We start from the raw sequence: 20524 nt of genomic DNA on the forward strand, positions 1-20524 counted from the left end.
TAGACCTGCACAAGGCTGGGATGGGCTACAGGACAATAGGCAAGCAGCTTGGTGAGAAGGCAACAACTGTTGGCGCAATTATTAGAAAATGGAAGAAGTTCAAGATGACGGTCAATCACCCTCGGTCTGGGGCTCCATGCAAGATCTCACCTCATGGGGCATCAATGATCATGAGGAAGGTGAGGGATCAGCCCATAACTACATGGCAGGACCTGGTAAATGACCTGAAGAGAGCTGGGACCACAGTCTCAAAGAAAACCATTAGTAACACACTACGCCGTCATGGATTAAAATCCTGCAGCGCACGCAAGGTCCCCCTGCTCAAGCCAGTGCATGTTCAGGCCCATCTGAAGTTTGCCAATGACCATCTGGATGATCCAGAGGAGGAATGGGAGAAGGTCATGTGGTCTGATGAGACAAAAATAGAGCTTTTTGGTCTAAACTCCACTCGCCGTGTTTGGAGGAAGAAGAAGGATGAGTACAACCCCAAGATCACCATCCCAACCGTGAAGCATGGAGGTGGAAACATCATTCTTTGGGGATGCTTTTCTGCAAAGGGGACAGGACGACTGCACCGTATTAAGGGGAGGATGGATGGGGCCATGTGTCGCAAGATCTTGGCCAACAACCTCCTTCCCTCAGTAAGAGCATTGAAGATGGGTCGTGGCTGGGTCTTCCAGCATGACAACGACCGAAACACACAGCCAGGGCAACTAAGGAGTGTCTCCGTAAGAAGCATCTCAATGTCCTTGAGTGGCCTAGCCAGTCTCCAGACCTGAACCCAATAGAAAATCTTTGGAGGGAGCTGAAAGTCCGTATTGCCAGCGACAGCCCCGAAACCTGAAGGATCTGGAGAAGGTCTGTATGGAGGAGTGGGCCAAAATCCCTGCTGCATTGTGTGCAAACCTGATCAAGACCTACAGGAAACATATGATCTCTGTAATTGCAAACAAAGGTTTCTGTACCAAATATTAAGTTCTGTTTTTCTGATGTATCAAATACTTATGTCATGCAATAAAATGCAAATTAATTACTTAAAAATCATACAATGTGATTTTCTGGATTTTTGTTTTAGATTCCGTCTCTCACAGTTGAAGTGTACCTATGATAAAAATTACAGACCTCTACATGCTTTGTAAGTAGGAAAACCTGCAAAATCGGCAGTGTTTCAAATACTTGTTCTCCCCACTGTAAGTTTGCATGAGCTCAGCTCAGCCTATCAGAAAACTAGTTTTATGTGTGTCAATTTCAACCAACCCACCAACAAAAAAATTGTCCAGCCCTCTGTCATTTGCCAGAATTCCCAGATGGCCAATCCACCCCTGCAAATTGCTAGGAGGCTGGCCCAGGTGGGAGAAAATGTAGGGAAAATGGCACAGCACAGCTTCCAGAAAACAGTCACTTTCAAACTAAGGATTTCGTGGCTAAATGAGGTAAAACAGTAATTATTCTCACAGATTATGCATGTATGAACTACACATTGATACATCCAACCCAAAGCGGGAGGTTTAAAAAACACTTACTAGTTGCCAAAGTACCTGAGCATGTCTAAAAGTGCCTGAGGTTGACCAATATGTTTTTCTGAAAGTCAAACATATCCTTTTTCTGATAGAATACTAAACTGAAAAATATTTACTTTTTCCCCAAAATGTTATGAGGTGCAAAAGCACCCCAAGGTAGAAATGACCCTGATGGTAGAAATGTGTTCAACATTCACTGAAGTAGCTAGCATGTTTACTAGCTGGATAGCTACAGCATTTGCCTTGGTAACCAAACAAACAGACTTGCTAGCTTTGCTAACCAAACCGTCAGTACTCCTACAGTAGCTTGCTGTTATGAAAATCAAATTCAACAATGCTAATAATGTTTTCAATTCAACATTTGCTTTCAAAAGCAGCTCAAACATAGAACATGTAAGAATTAACTTCATAGCCATTGAATATTGGCGTGCATTATAGGGAATTATAAAACTGGTTCGGAAAAATCTGCAATCTGATTGGCTTGGATTGGGTTCTAAGCAATTCAAATTCCCTGTTATCCGCACTGTCTGAAGTAGCCTAATCACTCACTGAAGAAGTACGTGATGTCATATTATCAACACGCCAACTCCAAGCCTTGACCAAAACAAAAAAAATGCTGAACAATTTATCTCGCCTCAGAGCTGTAACCAGTAGTAACCACAAACTTCAATGAAGGTTATTTTAAAAGTAAAGTAAAATACCCCAATAACACTGTCGCCGAGGTGGACTTGCTAGCTAGCTACAGTGTTTGAGTTACTGTATCTCAGCCGTTTTCTAATAAAACAACTCAGCTAGCGAAATAATTTGTGACACTAACCATGTTTCTATTAAACCTTTTTATGCAAGTAAAGTACATGTCAGATAAAAAATGTAATGACAGGCCTGATGGAAATGTTTCGGTAAACTTTCCAAACGTCGACAAAACAAAATACACTAGCTAAGCAGCATTCAGGGCTCGAACCACCCAGTTTATAATAGCTCCTGAGCCTGACTGGTATCCATGAGCAGGAACAAATGGAATATGTTTGCCCCAATCATTCCCATCAGCTCCTGTAAATACTGAATACTGATTTGTATTGGATCTGTAGTGTTTACTCTTACTCTGTTACATGTGCGTTTTGCACTGTTTCGATCTCCTGTACATTCATTATTTCATTTCAGGCGTCATTTCAGCTTTACAAAGAGAGAGAAACATCCTGTATATGGATTAATGGCAAAACGGATAATGAGGTTAGTTTCAAAGCTCCATAGCTGAAATGTTCCATATTTCCATAGCTGAAATGACCATGACCTGTACAATACACGTTGTATTATCACTATAAGGTTTTATAGAAGAAAGCTAAATGACCCCTGAAATTAATAACTTTACTTGGCAAGTTGCACAGGTGGATTACAGTCAAACGCAGACAGAGATTTATGTCCTAACTACACTTTCAAATGTGACACCCATATCACATCATTATCACAGGTTCATGAGAGTTTAATTAGTTGTGTCGTTCAATTTCAAATGGCTGTCATCACTTAATATGTCAATCTTGCATGACGATGATAAAACATTTTTTACGAGCATTATTAATAGTTGTAATTTTTCATTGCCTTACCCAGAGATCTGTAGCCCATGAACATTCCTTTAGATTGATGTTCAGACCTAACCTATTGAGTTAATTACATAATTCCAAGTATTTTCCATGATATGCAGGTGCAGTATTGAATAGAATTGAGGGATCAGAATTGTGACAATGCTGCCTTCATCTATCTAACTCGCGGTTTACAGAAGTCTAAGGTCGACCACATTGTCTATCTGGGAAGCAGTGTGGTGATCTGTGTTGTCGGTATCTGGCTTGATAAGGCTGAGATATGCCTCCATATGGGACTGAAGTTGATGCTGGAAAAGAGGCCGAACCAAGCTCCTAATCTCAGGTTCTCTGGAGAGCAGGTAAGGCTCCTGATTTCGGGTTGTGCAGGCTGTCGATCCAGCTCTACAGTCGTGGTCAAACGTTTTGAGAATGACACAAGTATTGGTCTTCACAAAGTTCGCTGCTTCAGTGTTATGAGATATTTTTGTCAGATGTTACTATGGTATACTGAAGTATAATTACAAGCATTCCATTAGTGTCAAAGGCTTTTATTGACAATCCAGAGACAGACACACCTCCTTGATAAGTCTGATATTTGAGTCAGGTGTGGTACTGCAGGGCTTGATCAAAAGCCTGCACACTCAGGCATTTAAGAACCCTGGTGTAAAGTGTTCTCCCCTCTGCTGTGACCAAAGCAGACTTCTAGATGTCACTGACTCAATGTGCTGTCTGTCTTTCAGAGGGGAGGTGGAGCGTGTGCATGCAGCAAGCCCTGTCGAGCCCTGTGAGGCTCTGTCCAACCAGTCATTGTAGAAGCACATGGCTGCCTGTGACACCCAGAGAGAGACCACCAGTGAGTTCCTCTGGCTGGGCCACAGAGAGCAGGCTGCTGAAGCTCTCCTGGAGCATGTACAGGTTCTGAGGTCAGACATCAACACAACATCATAGCATGATCTGATCCAATTTGGGATTAATAACGTTCATGTATTAATTCATTCATTCATCCTGTCTGCAGTTCCTCTGTTGGTCTGCTTCAAATCATTCACAGCATGTGTTCTACTTTGTAGGATACTGGCTAAACACATTGACAATAAGGAGGGGAAACGGCGCCACATGATGGATGCCTACTCCTTCATGCAGCAGGCCGTCTCCGCACAGGAATATGTGGTGCTGAACGCCCAAAGCCTGTTCCCTTCACAAGAGGTAAAGCTAATACTGTATATCTTCCCAACATCAGCCTTCAAGTGAGAACGTCACAAACAGAACATACAGTACCATACAGTTCAACTCTTAGGTAATACTTTGGACTTGTTTTTAAAACCTGTTGTAATTTTACTAAACATCACCACCAGTTGGTGGTGTCAAGTTATTCTGTTAGATTCTGATCTAAAGATGACGTGTATGAAACAGAAAAAAGAACGCATTTATTGGAACCATATCTCAGCAATGTTCTTCATTGTAATGGAATTTGTCTTAATAAGTGTGCAAATCCTATTTTGCTTGGCTGTTAAGAGTTCATCAAAGCAGAGTTTTGGCTATTTGTCCTAGAACTGAAAGCATTTGCAGATGGCAAACAAATTACACTCCATTTAGAGATTAACTGAACATGTTGACAGGAATTAGATTTGGTTGGGAAAAGTCCATATATTGCTTGTTGTCAGGAAGCCTGATTCGCTGCTTGGATTCCTGTTGAGCCAGGGCTGCCAAGGCCAAACAGGTGCTGCAAAATAATTTATTGAATTTACATTTTTACATTTTCCAAATGGATGGGTTTATTATAGAACAAGGAATTCTTAAAAAGGAGAGAACCATTCATTATAAAGTGGATAAATATACCTATAAAGAAGTTAATCCTCTATCTGTTCATGCTTTCTTCAGAACAACAACAAAAAATCCATAATGTGGCCTTTCCTACTGCACATGGTATATCAGCCAAATTATTGCTGAATGTGTGTGGACTTTGGTGGACCCACCTGTTTGCTCCTGAGCTTAGTTCATATCCGACAGAGTTCACAGACACAGACAGACAGACAGACACTCACAGACAGACACACAAACACACACACACAATCAGTGACAATGGCGGCGGAGGGGATAGCTGCCGTTTTACACACCACCTTATGGGCTCCTAACCAATTGCGCTATTTTGTGTGTTTTTTCGCATTCTTTGTAACTTATTTTGTACATAATGTTACTGCTACCATCTCTTATAACCGAAAATAGCTTCTGGATATCAGAACAGCGATTACTCACCTCGAACTGGACAAAAACTTTTTATTTAATGAGTCTGACGCGAAGGATATAATGTTGCTCCCAGACAAGGCCCAAATCCCCGTCATTCGCATTAAGAAAATAAGAAAATACAGGGGGCGCAAATCATGATCTACCATCCGTTCTATTGGCCAACGTGAAATCACTGGAGAATAAACTGGATGAGCTCCGTTCAAGACTATCCTACCAACGGGACATTAAAAACTGTAATATCTTATGTTTCACCGAGTCGTGGCTGAACGACGACATGGATAATATACAGAACAGCTACGTCCGGTAAGACAAGGGGTGGGGGTGTGTGTCTATTTGTCAATGACAGCTGGTGCGCAATGTCTAATATTAAGGTAGTCTCGAGGTATTGCTCGCCTGAGGTAGAGTACCTCATCATAAGCTGTAGACCACAATATCTACCAAGAGAGTTTTCATCTAGATTTTTCGTAGCCGTCTATTTACCACCACAAACCGAAGCTGCCACTAACACCGCACGCAATGTGCTGCATAAGGCCATAAGCAAACAAGAAAATGGTCATCCAGAAACGGCGCTCCTAGTGGCCGGGGACTTTAATGCAGGCAAACTTAAATCCGTTTTACCTCATTTCACATGTGCAACCAGAGGGAAAGCAAACTCTAGACCACCTTTACTCCACACACAGAGATGAGTACAAAGCTCTCCCTCGCCCTACATTTGGCAAATCTGACCATAATTCTATCCTCCTGATTCCTGCTTACAAGTAAAAACTAAAGCAGGAAGTACGAGTGATTCGCTCACAGGTAGGTCCACCAAAGTCCACACTACGCTAAGGACCCTGGGACTAAACACCTCCCTCTGCCCCCAGATGGTAGGCAACAACATATCTGATATTCGGGGGGCCCTCAGGGGTGCGTGCTTAGTCCTCTCCTGTACTCCCCTGTTCACCCACGACTGCGTGGCCAAGCACGACTCCAACACCATCATTAAGTTTGCTGACGACACAATGGTGGTAGGCCTGATCACTGACAACGATGAGACAGCCTATAGGGAGGAGGTCAGGGACAGTGTGGTGCCAGGACAACAACCTCTCCCTCAATGTGAGCAAGACAAAGGAGATGATCGTGGACTACAGGAAATGGAGGGCCGAACACACCCCCATTCACATCGACGGGGCTGTAGTGGAGTGGGTCGAGAGTTTCAAGTTCTTTGTTGTCCACATCACCAACAAACTATCATGGTCCAAACCACCAAGACAGTCGTGAAGAGGGCACGACAACGCCTTTCCCCCTCAGGAGACTGAAAAGATTTGGCATGGGGGTCCCCAGATCCTCAAAATGTTCTACAGCTGCACCATCGAGAGCATCCTGACCGGTTGCATCACCGCCTGGTATGGCAGCTGCTTGGCATCTGTCAGTAAGGCGCTACAGAGGTTAGTGCGTATGGCCCAGTACATCACTGGGGCCAAGCTTCCCGCCATCCAGGAACAATATACGAGGCGGTGTCAGAGGAAGGCCCAATTGAATTGTCGAAGACTCCAGTCACCCAAGTCATAGACTGTTCTCTCTGCTACCGCACGGCAAGCGGTACCGGAGCGCCAGGTCTAGGTCCAAAAGTCTCCTTAACAGCTTCTACCCCCAAGCCATAAGACTGCTGTATGTGGCGCGTGTGACAAATATAATTTGATTTGATTTGACAAACCACACCACACACACCGTTTGGTGTTTTGTCAGCAACACCTGATGGTTAAGAGACGACTTGCCATATGAAGAACAAGCATTCCAAAAGCCAATGTCAAAGATGGAGCAGACATGACTTGCACCAGTGCCATCTTGAAGTGCATCTTGATCTAATAATGAAAAAACATTGAAATAGCAACTTGCTTCATTATTAAACCACGTGCTGAAATTCGGCAGAATCCAGTGTAGGCTATATAGAAATAATAACACTAAAATTGAAAATAATTTAACTAAATAATGAGGATTTCTATCTGCCTAATGGAGGTATAGATTACATCTCACATTCCAGTTCAAACTTAAATCCCATGCAGCCTTGTTTGTCTTAATGCGACTCAATGCAGCCAATGGCAATGTCCGCTTTAGGTATAATGCGGGGAGCCGCTTGTGAATTTGACAACACTAACGCAGTTCCACCTCAGACCGCCGGCTAGCGCGGATTTAATAGAATCTTGCCCAAGTTTCAAATGGGAATAAAATGTCAGATATTTTGTATTTATACAACAATTTAATGTGTTATCACTGTACTTCATCTAATAGCACAACCAAAATGACCTGGATTGCAGTTGAGATTACATTAAAAGTACATTATACAAGGGATCAATCCTGTGCATATATTATTATAGCAATTGTGAAGATCTGCACAGATCTGAGACCTTTGCATGCTATCTTGAACATGCACACTTTCTATGATTACATAAGAATACATTCATAAATTAGTTACAGTAACCTCAAACTGTGGCCATGGATGTGTTACTCATTTTAAGGTTGAATAAATACTGTTAAATTAGTTTGCTAGATAGCCTTAACTTTAGGCTATGTATTGTATTATAAATGTAATAACGAATTGTGTTTGGTTGACAATTGAACCAAATATCAATATTTAAAAATGGGACTAAATCAAATCAAACTTTATTTAAAATGCATTTAAAGGTTTGATTTAATTTAGCCCTATTTTTTAACTTAGATTTTTGGTTGAGATAGAGACGTGAATCCATATATCAATTATTCATTTGTAGACAAACTGGAATTAAAGCCAGACTAAGTCACTGGCACAGATGGAACTATCTAAGCAGAAGATACAGTGGGGGAAAAAAGTATTTAGTGAGCCACCAATTGTGCAAGTTCTCCCACTTAAAAAGATGAGAGAGGCCTGTAATTTTCATCATAGGTACATGTCAACTATGACAGACAAAATGAGAAAAAAAATCCAGAAAATCACATTGTAGGATCTTCAATGAATTTATTTGCAAATTATGGTGGAAAATAAGTTTTTGGTCAATAACAAAAGTTTCTCAATACTTTGTTATATACCCTTTGTTGGCAATGACACAGGTCAAACGTTTTCTGTAAGTCTTCACAAGGTTTTCACACACTGTTGCTGGTATTTTGGCCCATTCCTCCATGTAGATCTCCTCTAGAGCAGTGATGTTTTGGGGCTGTCGCTGGGCAGCATGGACTTTCAACTTCCTCCAAAGATTTTCTATGGGGTTGAGATCTGGAGACTGGCTAGGCCACTCCAGGACCTTGAAATGTTTCTTACGAAGCCACTCCTTCGTTGCCCGGGCGGTGTGTTTGGGATCATTGTCATGCTGAAAGACCCAGCCATGTTTCATCTTCAATTCCCTTGCTGATGGAAGGAGGATTTCACTCAAAATCTCACCATACATGGCCCCATTCATTCTTTCCTTTACACGGATCAGTCGTCCTGGTCCCTTTGCAGATAAACAGCCCCAAAGCATGATGTTTCCACCCCCATGCTTCACAGTAGGTATGGTGTTCTTTGGATGCAACTCGGCATTCTTTGTCCTCCAAAACACGACGAGTTGAGTTTTTACCAAAAAGTTCTATTTTGGATTCATCTGACCATATGACATTCTCCCAATCCTCTTCTGGATCATCCAAATGCACTCTAGCAAACTTCAGACGGGCCTGGACATGTACTGGCTTAAGCAGGGGGACACGTCTGGCACTGCAGGATTTGAGTCCCTGGCGGCGTAGTGTGTTACTGATGGTAGGCTTTGTTACTTTTGTTCCCAGCTCTCTGCAGGTCATTCACTAGGTCCCCCCGTGTGGTTCTGGGATTTTTGCTCACCGTTCTTGTGATCATTTTGACCCCACGGGGTGAGATCTTGCGTAATCGAGGGAGATTATCAGTGGTCTTGTATGTCTTCCATTTCCTAATAATTGCTCCCACAGTTGATTTCTTCAAACCAAGCTGCTTACCTATTGCAGATTCAGTCTTCCCAGCCTGGTGCAGGTCTACAATTTTGTTTCTGGTGTCCTTTGACAGCTCTTTGGTCATGGCCATAGTGGAGTTTGGAGTGTGACTGTTTGAGGTTGTGGACAGGTGTCTTTTATACTGATAACAAGTTCAAACAGGTGCCATTAATACAGGTAACGAGTGGAGGACAGAGGAGACTCTTAAAGAAGAAGTTACAGGTGTGTGAGAGCCAGAAATCTTGCTTGTTTGTAGGTGACCAAATACTTATTTTCCACCATAATTTGCAAATAAATTCATAAAAATCCTACAATGTGATTTTCTGGATTTTTTTCTCTCAATTTGTCTGTCATAGTTGACGTGTACCTATGATGAAAATTACAGGCCTCTCTCATCTTTTTAAGTGGGAGAACTTGCACAATTGGTGGCTGACTAAATACTTTTTTCCCCCACTGTACATCTCCTTCAAATGTTGATATTTGGATGCGTTGGCAACCAAACACAATTCAATATCAAGTTTGTGGACAAAATACCCCCAAGACCCCCAAGACATGCTAACCTCCCCTGTTATTGGTAATGGTGAGAAGTTAGCATGTTTTGGGGGTATGATCTTTGACCCTCTGTAACTTTCTCACTCATCATTATTCACGATTCATTCAGGATTATCCATAATCATGGTAGCATCCACATAAATGTAGAAGTGTTTAGAAACATATTCTATTCTTATTTATAATAAAAGTGACTCCAAAATAACACAATGCATTATTTACCATTCATTCAATTTTAAACATAACCAAAACGAAATGCAAATGCATCCAACAAGTTTATAGAGTCACAAGCTTGATACATGTATATTCAGCGTTCATGACCAGATTGTAAACTAATCTTGATTCTATGAACAGGAGGAGGACCGGTCAGAGTCTAAAGCCAGCCCTGAGGAGGAGGAGTTAACCGGAGAGAATAGCCGAGAGTCAAGCAGAACGGAGCCCAGACAGTACATGGCCAAATGTGCTGAGTTGCAGGTATTGTATAGCATACCTGGAACAACTGATCTATCACCTTTTCCCTACTTTAATCTGGTGTCCTTAGACAAAGCCTTGTCTGTCTTATCTTCATCAGAAGTCACTTTCTTGGCTAGTCTTTATATAAAAGACAGATAGTCTTTATATTAAAAGTAACCTAACAATGTCAAGTTACTGTATGTGTGTGGGAAGGGGTGTGTGTGTGTGCATAGATATAGAACTGATTAACATCTACAGTGCTATGAAAAATTATTTGGACGACATGGTTCCAGTAATGCCTGGCGAAAACCAAACTCTGCATTCCACAGTAAGAACATCATACCAAAGGTCAAGCATGGTGGTGGTGGTGTGATGGTTTGGGGATGCTTTGCTGCCTCTGTCACGAGTTGCTAAGCCAGAACCCAGAAGCAGACCAGGACAAGGTAAGTTGAAACGAAGGTGAGTGTTTATTACAAATTCAAGAGTGATGCTGAATAATCCAGGGAACAGAGCGGGCGGCGTTGATTAGTTGTTGGGGGTGCAGTGGTTGATCCCATCCTGGGTCGGCAGCCGCCGACCACCAGGCAGAGGTTGGATGAAGGTTCCGGACGGGTGACTGCAGATGGAACAAAACGGGGGTAAGTAAGCAACCAACCAACAAGGTGCAAAAACAACAAAACTAACGCTAGGCTCTAAGACTGATACTCTGGTAAACCTACTGTTCATGGCTAACGATCCGGCAGGGACTGGATGTTAGGCCAGAGCCTAAGAAGGGTGATGATCAGGACCAGGTGTGCAGATTGCTGATGGGATGCAGGTGCGGAAATCAAGAGAGCTCCCCGGAGCGTTCCCGAACCCTCGGGAAACTGGAGATCACGAACAGAAAAACGAGTCACCAGACAGGACCCGACTCAGACTGCCGGGATCGTTACAGTACCCCCCCTCCGACGAACGCCACCGGGCGGACTCCCCGGAGCGCCAGGATGGAGGCGGTAGAAGTCACTGATGAGGTCAGCATCTAGGACCTGTCGCCGCGGAATCCAACTCCTCTCTTCAGGACCATACCCCTCCCAGTCCACGAGATACTGGAAACCCCGGCCCCGCCGTCTGGAATCCATGATGCGACGCACCGTGTAGGCAGGACCACCTCCGATCATCCGAGGAGGAGGAGGAGGAGGCGGAGGAGGCAACAGAGGACTGAGGAAGACAGGCTTGAGGCAGGAGACATGAAAGGTGGGATGGACTCTGAGCGTCCTCGGTAGTTTGAGTCGAACTGCCACTGGATTGATCACCTTCTCCACCACAAACGGACCAATGAACTTCGGTAACAACTTCCTAGACTCAGTCCGTAACGGAAGATCCCGTGTGGCCAACCAAACCCTATCTCCGATGGTATAGGTGGGAGCGGGGATCCGGCGACGATTCGCCTGGAGCTGATACCGGTCCGAAACTCTAAGGAGTGCCTTTCTGGCCCGATGCCAGGTCCGGTGGCAACGACGAATATGGGCCTGAACAGAAGGCACTGAGAGCTCCCTCTCCTGAGAAGGGAACAGGGGAGGTTGGTAGCCATACAGGCACTGGAAGGGAGACATCCCAGTGGCAGATGTAGGGAGAGTATTGTGGGCATACTCAACCCAAGGCAACTGAGAGACCCAGGAGGTGGGGTTGGAAGAGACCAGACAGCGTAGCGTGGATTCCATCTTCTGGTTGGCTCTCTCCGCCTGACCATTGGATTGGGGGTGAAAACCAGATGTGAGACTGACTGTAGCTCCAATGGCCAAACAGAAGGACTTCCAGACAGCAGAGGTAAACTGAGGGCCACGGTCGGAAACGATATCACTGGGCAAACCGTGGACCCTGAAAACCTCCCTAACCAGGATCTCGGACGTCTCCGAGGCAGAGGGAAGCTTGGCAATTGGCACAAAGTGGGCGAACTTGCTGAATCTGTCCACGATAGTCAGAACGACCGTGTTCCCCTCAGAAGCGGGCAACCCAGTGACGAAGTCCAGGGCCAGATGCGACCATGGTCGCCGGGGAATAGGAAGGGGGTGAAGTAGTCCAGAGCTGGGCCGATTGGTACTCTTATTCTGCGCACACACTGGACAGGCAGCAACAAAACCCCGAGTATCCTCGGCCATGGCAGGCCACCAAAAACGTCTGCGAAGAAACGCCATTGTCCGAGCCACGCCAGGGTGACAAGCCATCTTGCTGGCGTGGGACCATTTGAGGACAGCAGGACGAACCGACTCAGGCACAAACAACCGACCGGGTGGACCGTTACCGGGACCGGGCTGAGTCCGAAGGGCCGCCAGCACCTCCTCCTCAATCTTCCACATAACTGCTCCCACGACGCAGTTCCGGGGGAGAATTGTCTCGGTCTTGGACCCACTCTCCTCCGTCTTGGAGAACATCCGGGACAAGGCGTCCGCCTTGCCGTTCTTAGATCCAGGTCGGAACGTCAGGGAAAACTTGAATCGTCCGAAAAACAACGCCCACCTGGCCTGACGGGAGTTGAGACGTTTAGCCGATTGCACGTAAGCAAGATTCTTGTGGTCAGTCCAGACAATAAACGGTTGCTCCGCCCCCTCCAACCAGTGGCGCCACTCCTCCAAGGCAAGTTTCACCGCGAGAAGCTCCCGGTTACCCACATCGTAATTCCTCTCCGCAGGCGAAAGGCGACGAGAGTAGTAGGCGCAGGGATGGAGTTTACTGTCCGTGGAGCATCGCTGCGACAGGATGGCGCCAACTCCCACATCAGACGCGTCCACTTCAACGACGAACTGACGGGCCGTGTCCGGTTGAGAGAGAATCGGTGCGTTGGTGAATCGCCTCTTCAAATCCAGAAACGCTCGATCCGCCTCCGGATTCCACTTGAAGGTCCTGATACTGGAAGTCAAGGCAGTTAACGGAGCGGCCACACGGCTGTAATCCCGGATGAATCTGCGGTAGAAATTCGCAAACCCCAAAAATCTCTGGAGCTGCAATCTCGTACCGGGCTGGGCCCATTCCAGAACCGCTCTAACCTTCTCCTGGTCCATCCTAATCTCTCCCCTGGAGATGATGTACCCGAGAAAGGATGTCGTGTGGGCGTGAAACTCGCACTTCTCGGCCTTCACGAACAGGCGATTCTCCAACAATCGCTGCAGAACCTGCCGGACATGCTGGACGTGGTCGGAAGGTTCCTTCGAGAAGATCAGAATGTCATCCAGGTAAACAAACACAAAGAGACCGATCATATCTCTCAGGACGTCGTTCACCATACTCTGGAATACCGCTGGAGCATTGGTCAGTCCAAACGGCATCACCTGATACTCGAAGTGACCCATCGGTGTATTGAAACCCGTCAACCACTCGTCCCCCTCTCTGATCCGGACCATGTGATACGCATTGCGTAGGTCTAGCTTGGTGAACACCGTAGCACCCTGTAAGGAGTCGAAGGCAGAACTCATCAAGGGCAGGGGATACTTGTTCTTGACCGTGATGTCATTCAACCCCCGATAATCAATACACGGTCGAAGAGAGCCATCCTTCTTACCCACAAAGAAGAATCCTGCCCCCCAGGGGTGATGACGAGGGACGAACGAGACCAGCAGCTAGGGACTCCTTGATGTAGGTCTCCAAAGCCTCACGTTCAGGTCGGGAGATACTGTATAACCTTCCCTTGGGGTAGACAGCTCCAGGGAACAGGTTGATGGCACAATCATATGGTCGGTGGGGAGGGAGTGACAGAGCCTTCTGCTTACTGAAAACTTCCCCCAAATCGTGATATGTCTCGGGAACCAGGGACAAATCTGGGGGTTTAGCCTCAATCACCTGACTGGGAACCGAATGGGGGCAGGCAGTCTTGAGACAGTTAGCATGACAATCAAGGCTCCAACTCGTTACCTTGCCCGTCACCCAATCGAACGTGGGATTGTGTTCCTTCAGCCAGGGGTATCCAAGGACCAGAGGAACATGGGAAGACGGCAGAATGAAGAATGAAATCATCTCAGAATGATTCCCCGACAACCGCATCTTAACCGGTTCAGTCCTCATCGTGATACGTGCCAGACTACTGCCGTTCAGAGTGGTCGCTTCAATGGCTTCCGGCAATTGCTCCTTGGAAAGCCCCAGCTGTTCCACCAACTCGGCATCAAGAAAGCTTCCATCGGCACCTGAATCGATAAAAGCGTTAATCGCTAAGCTCTGATTCCTGTTCACAAGGGTAGCCGGAAACGGGGTCTGACAGAGGTACTGAGAGGTTGAAACTGGCTCGCTAAAAGTCCTCCCAACTTTAGCGAGCCGGGCAGTTTGACGACCGCCGGGAACAAGTGGAGATGTAATGTCCCGAGCTACCACAGTAGAGGCAGCAGTTGGTCTTACGTCTATGTTGACGCTCCTCCTTGGTTAACCCGTGCCGCCCCACTTGCATGGGTTCAGAATCGGGAGAGAGGACCTCTCCACTAATCCTTTGTGGTGGAGAATGATCGACGTGTTCTGGTCCACCACCCGACCCGACTGGGAACTGAGAAGCTGATCGATTGGACGGACCCCATTGCTTCTCCCTCCTTCGCTCTCGGACTCGATTATCCACCCGAATAGACAAGGCTACCAAGCTGTCCAGGTCACTAGGCTCCGGATAGGAGATCAACTCATCCTTGAGCTGCTCCGACAGACCCTGGTAAAAGGCCGCTTGCAGAGACTCCTCGTTCCACCCACTCTCCACAGCCAACGTCTTGAACTCGATCACGAAGTCGGCCACGCTGCGAGTTCCTTGGTGAAGCGAAAACAGGCGCCTAGCTGCGTCCCTCCCTCGGACGGAATGGTCGAAGAGCTTCCTCATCTCGGCCGTGAACCCCTGGTATGAAGCCATGCAGGGGTCTTGTCGTTCCCAAACGGCTGAAGCCCACTCCAGCGCTCGACCACGCAGCAACGCAATCACAAAGGCTATCCTAGCCTTGTCTGTGGCATAAGAGTAGGGCTGTAGATCGAACACTAATCCACACTGCATAAGGAAGGAACGGCATCTTCCCAGCTCCCCCTCATATCTATCCGGCGTCGGAACCTTGGGCTCACGGAAGGACACAGCTCCAGAAGCGGCAGGCGAGATGGGTGAAACCGGTAGTGGATCCTCCACCGGAAACTTGCGTTGGTTCTGGACCTCCGTCAGACCGGTAGAAAGGTTCCGAACTGACAACGCGATCTCCTGTAGTACCGTGCTATGATGGCCCAACATCTTCTCCTGATGGGTAATGGCATGGCGAACAGAGTCCAGGTCCGCTGGGTTCATTACGGGCCGGATCGTTCTGTCACGAGTTGCTAAGCCAGAACCCAGAAGCAGACCAGGACAAGGTAAGTTGAAACGAAGGTGAGTGTTTATTACAAATTCAAGAGTGATGCTGAATAATCCAGGGAACAGAGCGGGCGGCGTTGATTAGTTGTTGGGGGTGCAGTGGTTGATCCCATCCTGGGTCGGCAGCCGCCGACCACCAGGCAGAGGTTGGATGAAGGTTCCGGACGGGTGACTGCAGATGGAACAAAACGGGGGTAAGTAAGCAACCAACCAACAAGGTGCAAAAACAACAAAACTAACGCTAGGCTCTAAGACTGATACTCTGGTAAACCTACTGTTCATGGCTAACGATCCGGCAGGGACTGGATGTTAGGCCAGAGCCTAAGAAGGGTGATGATCAGGACCAGGTGTGCAGATTGCTGATGGGATGCAGGTGCGGAAATCAAGAGAGCTCCCCGGAGCGTTCCCGAACCCTCGGGAAACTGGAGATCACGAACAGAAAAACTAGTCACCAGACAGGACCCGACTCAGACTGCCGGGATCGTTACAGCCTCAGGACCTGGACAACTTGCCTTAATAGAAGGAACCATGAATTCTGCTCTGTATCAGACAATTCTACAAGAGAATGTCAGACCATCCGTCTGTGAGCTGAAGCTGAAGTGCAGCTGGGTCATGCAGCAAGACAATGATCCAAAACACACAATCAAGTCTAGATGAAAATTGCTAAAAAGCAACAAATTTGAAGCTTTGGAATGGCCTAGTCAAAGTCCAGACCTAATCCCAATTGAGATGTTGTGGCAGGACTTGAAACGAGCAGTTCATGCTTGAAAACCCACACGTCACTGAGTTAAAGCAGTTCTGCATGGAAGAGTTGGCCAAAATTCCTCCACAGCGACATGAGAGACTGATCAACAACTACAGGAAGCATTTGGTTGGAGTCATTGCAGCTAAAGGTGGCACAACCAGTTATTGAGTGTAAGGGGGCAATTACTTTTTCACACAGGGGAATTGGGTGTTGCATAACTTTGTTTATGAAATAAATGAAATAAATATGTAATTGTTGTGTTATTTGTTCACTTATGTTCCCTTGATCTAATATTAGGTTTTGGTTGAAGATCTGATAACATTCAGTATCACAAATATTCAAAAGTAGAGAAAATTAGAAAGGGGGCAAATTCTTTTTCATAGCACTGTATGTGTGTGTGCACCTAGGTGTGCAAGCGTACATGTGTGCATGTGTCCGCATGTCTGCACGTGTGTGTGCACGTGTGTGTAGCTAGAGGCTGTCTTGGTCACTGTAAGATGTTGTGTGTCAGTCTAATTGTTTGTGTGTTAGTGTCCCTACTCCCTTAAATCAGAGAGCTCAACATTGTGTGCTCTTGCTATTCTCTGTTCATCTCTATTCCCAGAGCTGCTCCTGCACAGCTATGATGGCTGGCATTCTAAGATCTGATTGCACTGACACTTGTGTCCCAGCTCTCTGCACTACTCAACCTACACAGGAACCTGCTCCTCTCACAGGAGATCACCACTAGTCTACTGAATGGTGTGGAGGGCTCACTCAATGGCCTCTCCAAGGTATCGTCCCACAAAACACCCTCAATACAACAGATGTTTTCTAAGCACCATAGAGACATTCACTGGTTCCCCATGAATGTAATGCAATATATTAAATATGCCTTGTTTTGTTTCAAACACTGAATGCCATGTGGTCTCTCTGTGATGTATCCTCCATCTTTCTTAGCTGGCAAATTGCCCTTTAAAGTGTGTGTTCATTATTTGACAAACAAAGCTTTGGATAAAGTATTTATTTGAAGTTACCATTTCAATTATGTATCATCATAAATAATGTGCTTAGTATAAACATGTACAAAATGTATCAACGTGTATAACATTTGTGCCCAGGCCTACAGCCACCTGACCGTCAACCCCAACGACATGAGTCTCCTGGTAGAGCTGCCCTCTAACCTGAAGATCTTGCAGCTTCAGCACACACAAGACAGGTACATGTCAACCACAGGAGGCTGCTAATGGGAGAATGGCTCATACTAATGGCCAGGACGGAGCAAATGGAATGGCATCAAACAACTGGAAACCATGTGTTTGACATATTTGATATCATTCCACATATTCCGCTCCAGTCATTACCACGAGCCCGTTCTCACCAATTAAGGTGACACCAACCTCCTGTGATGTCAACTTCGGCTTTTAGTCTATCTACCATGTCAGACACATACAAGCCTACAAGTCTACTCTGGCCCCATCTGTTACACTGGCTCATGGTCTGTACGTTTATGACCACATTAGGTCCTGTGTAGCTCAGTTGGTAGAGCATGGCGTTTGCAATGCCAGGGTTATGGGTTCGATTCCCATGGGGGGCCAGTATGAAAATGTATGCACTCACTAACTGTAAGTCGCTCTGGATAAGAGTGTCTGCTAAATGACTAAAATGTTATTTTGTATACTTGTTCCTGAGCAGAAGTGGCCTGGGTGCAATACTTGATGACGCCACAGGAGGGCTAGTCACATCTTATGTCCTTTGTAGAATCAGCACAGTCGGACTCCTGCTAAACCATTTAACATACTATACTGTAAATGCCACCCATACATATAATGTACTGTCGTGACACAGTTTGCAGACAAATAGGTAAATTGTGTGTTCTTTTTTAGGTCAACTCTCTATGGAGCTTTCTGTGAGAGGAGCTAACTCACAGAGTCAGAGAGGGAAATTCATGCAGGTTTCTGCTGAGGCTTCTCATCCTTTGGGATATTTTCATTCAGCACATGTTCATTAGGTGGTAACTAGTAGCAGGCTTGCCTTTATTGGATAAGAAGATGGTTTATTTTTGTGTGTGGGTGGGATTGTGAGGGAGGATATTTTTCATTCGTTTTCTAAGACTAGACAAATATGCCATTGAAATGCCGCAGCACTGCACTTAAGTGCTATCAGCATTCACACTTAAACTTTAAATAAAAACATTATTCCAGCGTAACATTTAGTTAGTACTCCGGGTCTCTCCCTAACAACATGAAAGGTTCAAAGCTACTGAAGACAAAGAGACACGTGGAGAGATGAACACTGAATAGTAAGATAACTGGACACGGACCATTTCACGTCTCGCCTGTAGCCGCTAGCCAAGCATGGGAAAAGCAGATTTTCAAATACCAAAAAAACTAAGTAAGATTTGAGGAGATTCATTCCAAAATGCTATATATACAGTGCATTCGGAAAGTATTCAGACCCCTTGACTTTTTTCACATATTGTTACATTACAGCCTTATTCTAAAATTGATTAAATTGTTTATTTCCCTCATCAAACTACACACAATACCCCATAATGAAAAATGGAAATATCACATTTACATAAGTATGCAGACCCTTTACTCAGTACTTTGTTGAAGCACTATTGGCAGCGATTACAGCCTCAAGTCTTCTTGGGTATGACACTAAAACCTTGGCACACCTGTATTTTGGGAGTTCCTCCCATTCTTCTCTGCAGATCCTCTCAAGCTCTGTCAGGTTGGATGCGGAGCATCGCTTCACAGCTATTTTCAGGTCTCTCCAGATATTGTCGATCGGGTTCAAGTACGGTCTCTGGATGGGCCACTCAAGGACATTCAGAGACTTGTCCCGAATCCACTCCTGCATTGTCTTGGCTGTGTGCTTAGGGTCGTTGTCCTGTTGGAAGGTGAATCTTCACCCCACTCTGAGGTCCTGAGTGCTTTGGAGCAGGTTTTCATCAAGGATCTCTCTGTACTTTGCTCCGTTCATCTTTCCCTCGATCCTGACTAGTCTCCCAGTCCCTGCCGCTGATAAACATCCCCACAGCATGATGCTGCCACCACCATGCTTCACCGTAGGGATGGTGTCAGGTTTTCACCAGACGTGACGCTTGGCATTCAGGCCAAAGAGTTCAATCTTGGTTTCATCAGACCAGAGAATCTTGTTTCTCATGGTCTGAGCCTTTAGGTGCCTTTTGGCAAACTCCAAGTGGGCCTTCATGTGCGATTTACTGAGAAATGGCTTCCATCTGGCCACTCTACCATAAAGGCCTGATTGGTGGAGTGCTGCAGAGATGGTTATCCTTCTGGAAGGTTCTCCCATCTCCACAGAGGAACCCTGGAGCTCTGTCAGAGTGACCATCGGGTTCTTGGTCACCTCCCTGACCAAGGCCCTTCTCCCCAGATTGATCAGTTTGGCCGGGCGGCCAGCTCTAGGAAGAGTCTTGGTGGTTCCAAACTTCTTCCATTTAAGAATGATGGAGGCAACTGTGTTCTTGGGGACCTTCAATGCTGCAGAAATGTTGTGGTACCCTTACCCAGATCTGTGTCTCGACACAATCCTGTTTCAGAGCTCTACGGACAATTCCTTCGACCATATGGCTTGGTTTTTGCTCTGACATGCACTGTCAACTGTGGGACCTTATATAGATAGGTGTGTGCCTTTCCAAATCATGTCCAATCATTCGAATTTACCACAGGTGGACTCCAATCAAGTTGTAGAAACATCTCAAGGATGATCACACTCACACACTCAATCAAACAGACTCCAACCTCTCCACAATGGCCAAGACCAGAGAGCTGTGTAAGGACATCAGGGATAAAATTGTAGACCTGCACAAGGCTGGGATGGGCTACAGGACAATAGGCAAGCAGCTTGGTGAGAAGGCAACAACTGTTGGCGCAATTATTAGAAAATGGAAGAAGTTCAAGATGACGGTCAATCACCCTCGGTCTGGGGCTCCATGCAAGATCTCACCTCATGGGGCATCAATGATCATGAGGAAGGTGAGGGATCAGCCCATAACTACATGGCAGGACCTGGTAAATGACCTGAAGAGAGCTGGGACCACAGTCTCAAAGAAAACCATTAGTAACACACTACGCCGTCATGGATTAAAATCCTGCAGCGCACGCAAGGTCCCCCTGCTCAAGCCAGTGCATGTTCAGGCCCATCT

The sequence above is a fragment of the Coregonus clupeaformis genome, chromosome 26, assembly GCF_020615455.1.
Source record: "Coregonus clupeaformis isolate EN_2021a chromosome 26, ASM2061545v1, whole genome shotgun sequence".
NCBI lineage: Eukaryota > Metazoa > Chordata > Actinopteri > Salmoniformes > Salmonidae > Coregonus > Coregonus clupeaformis.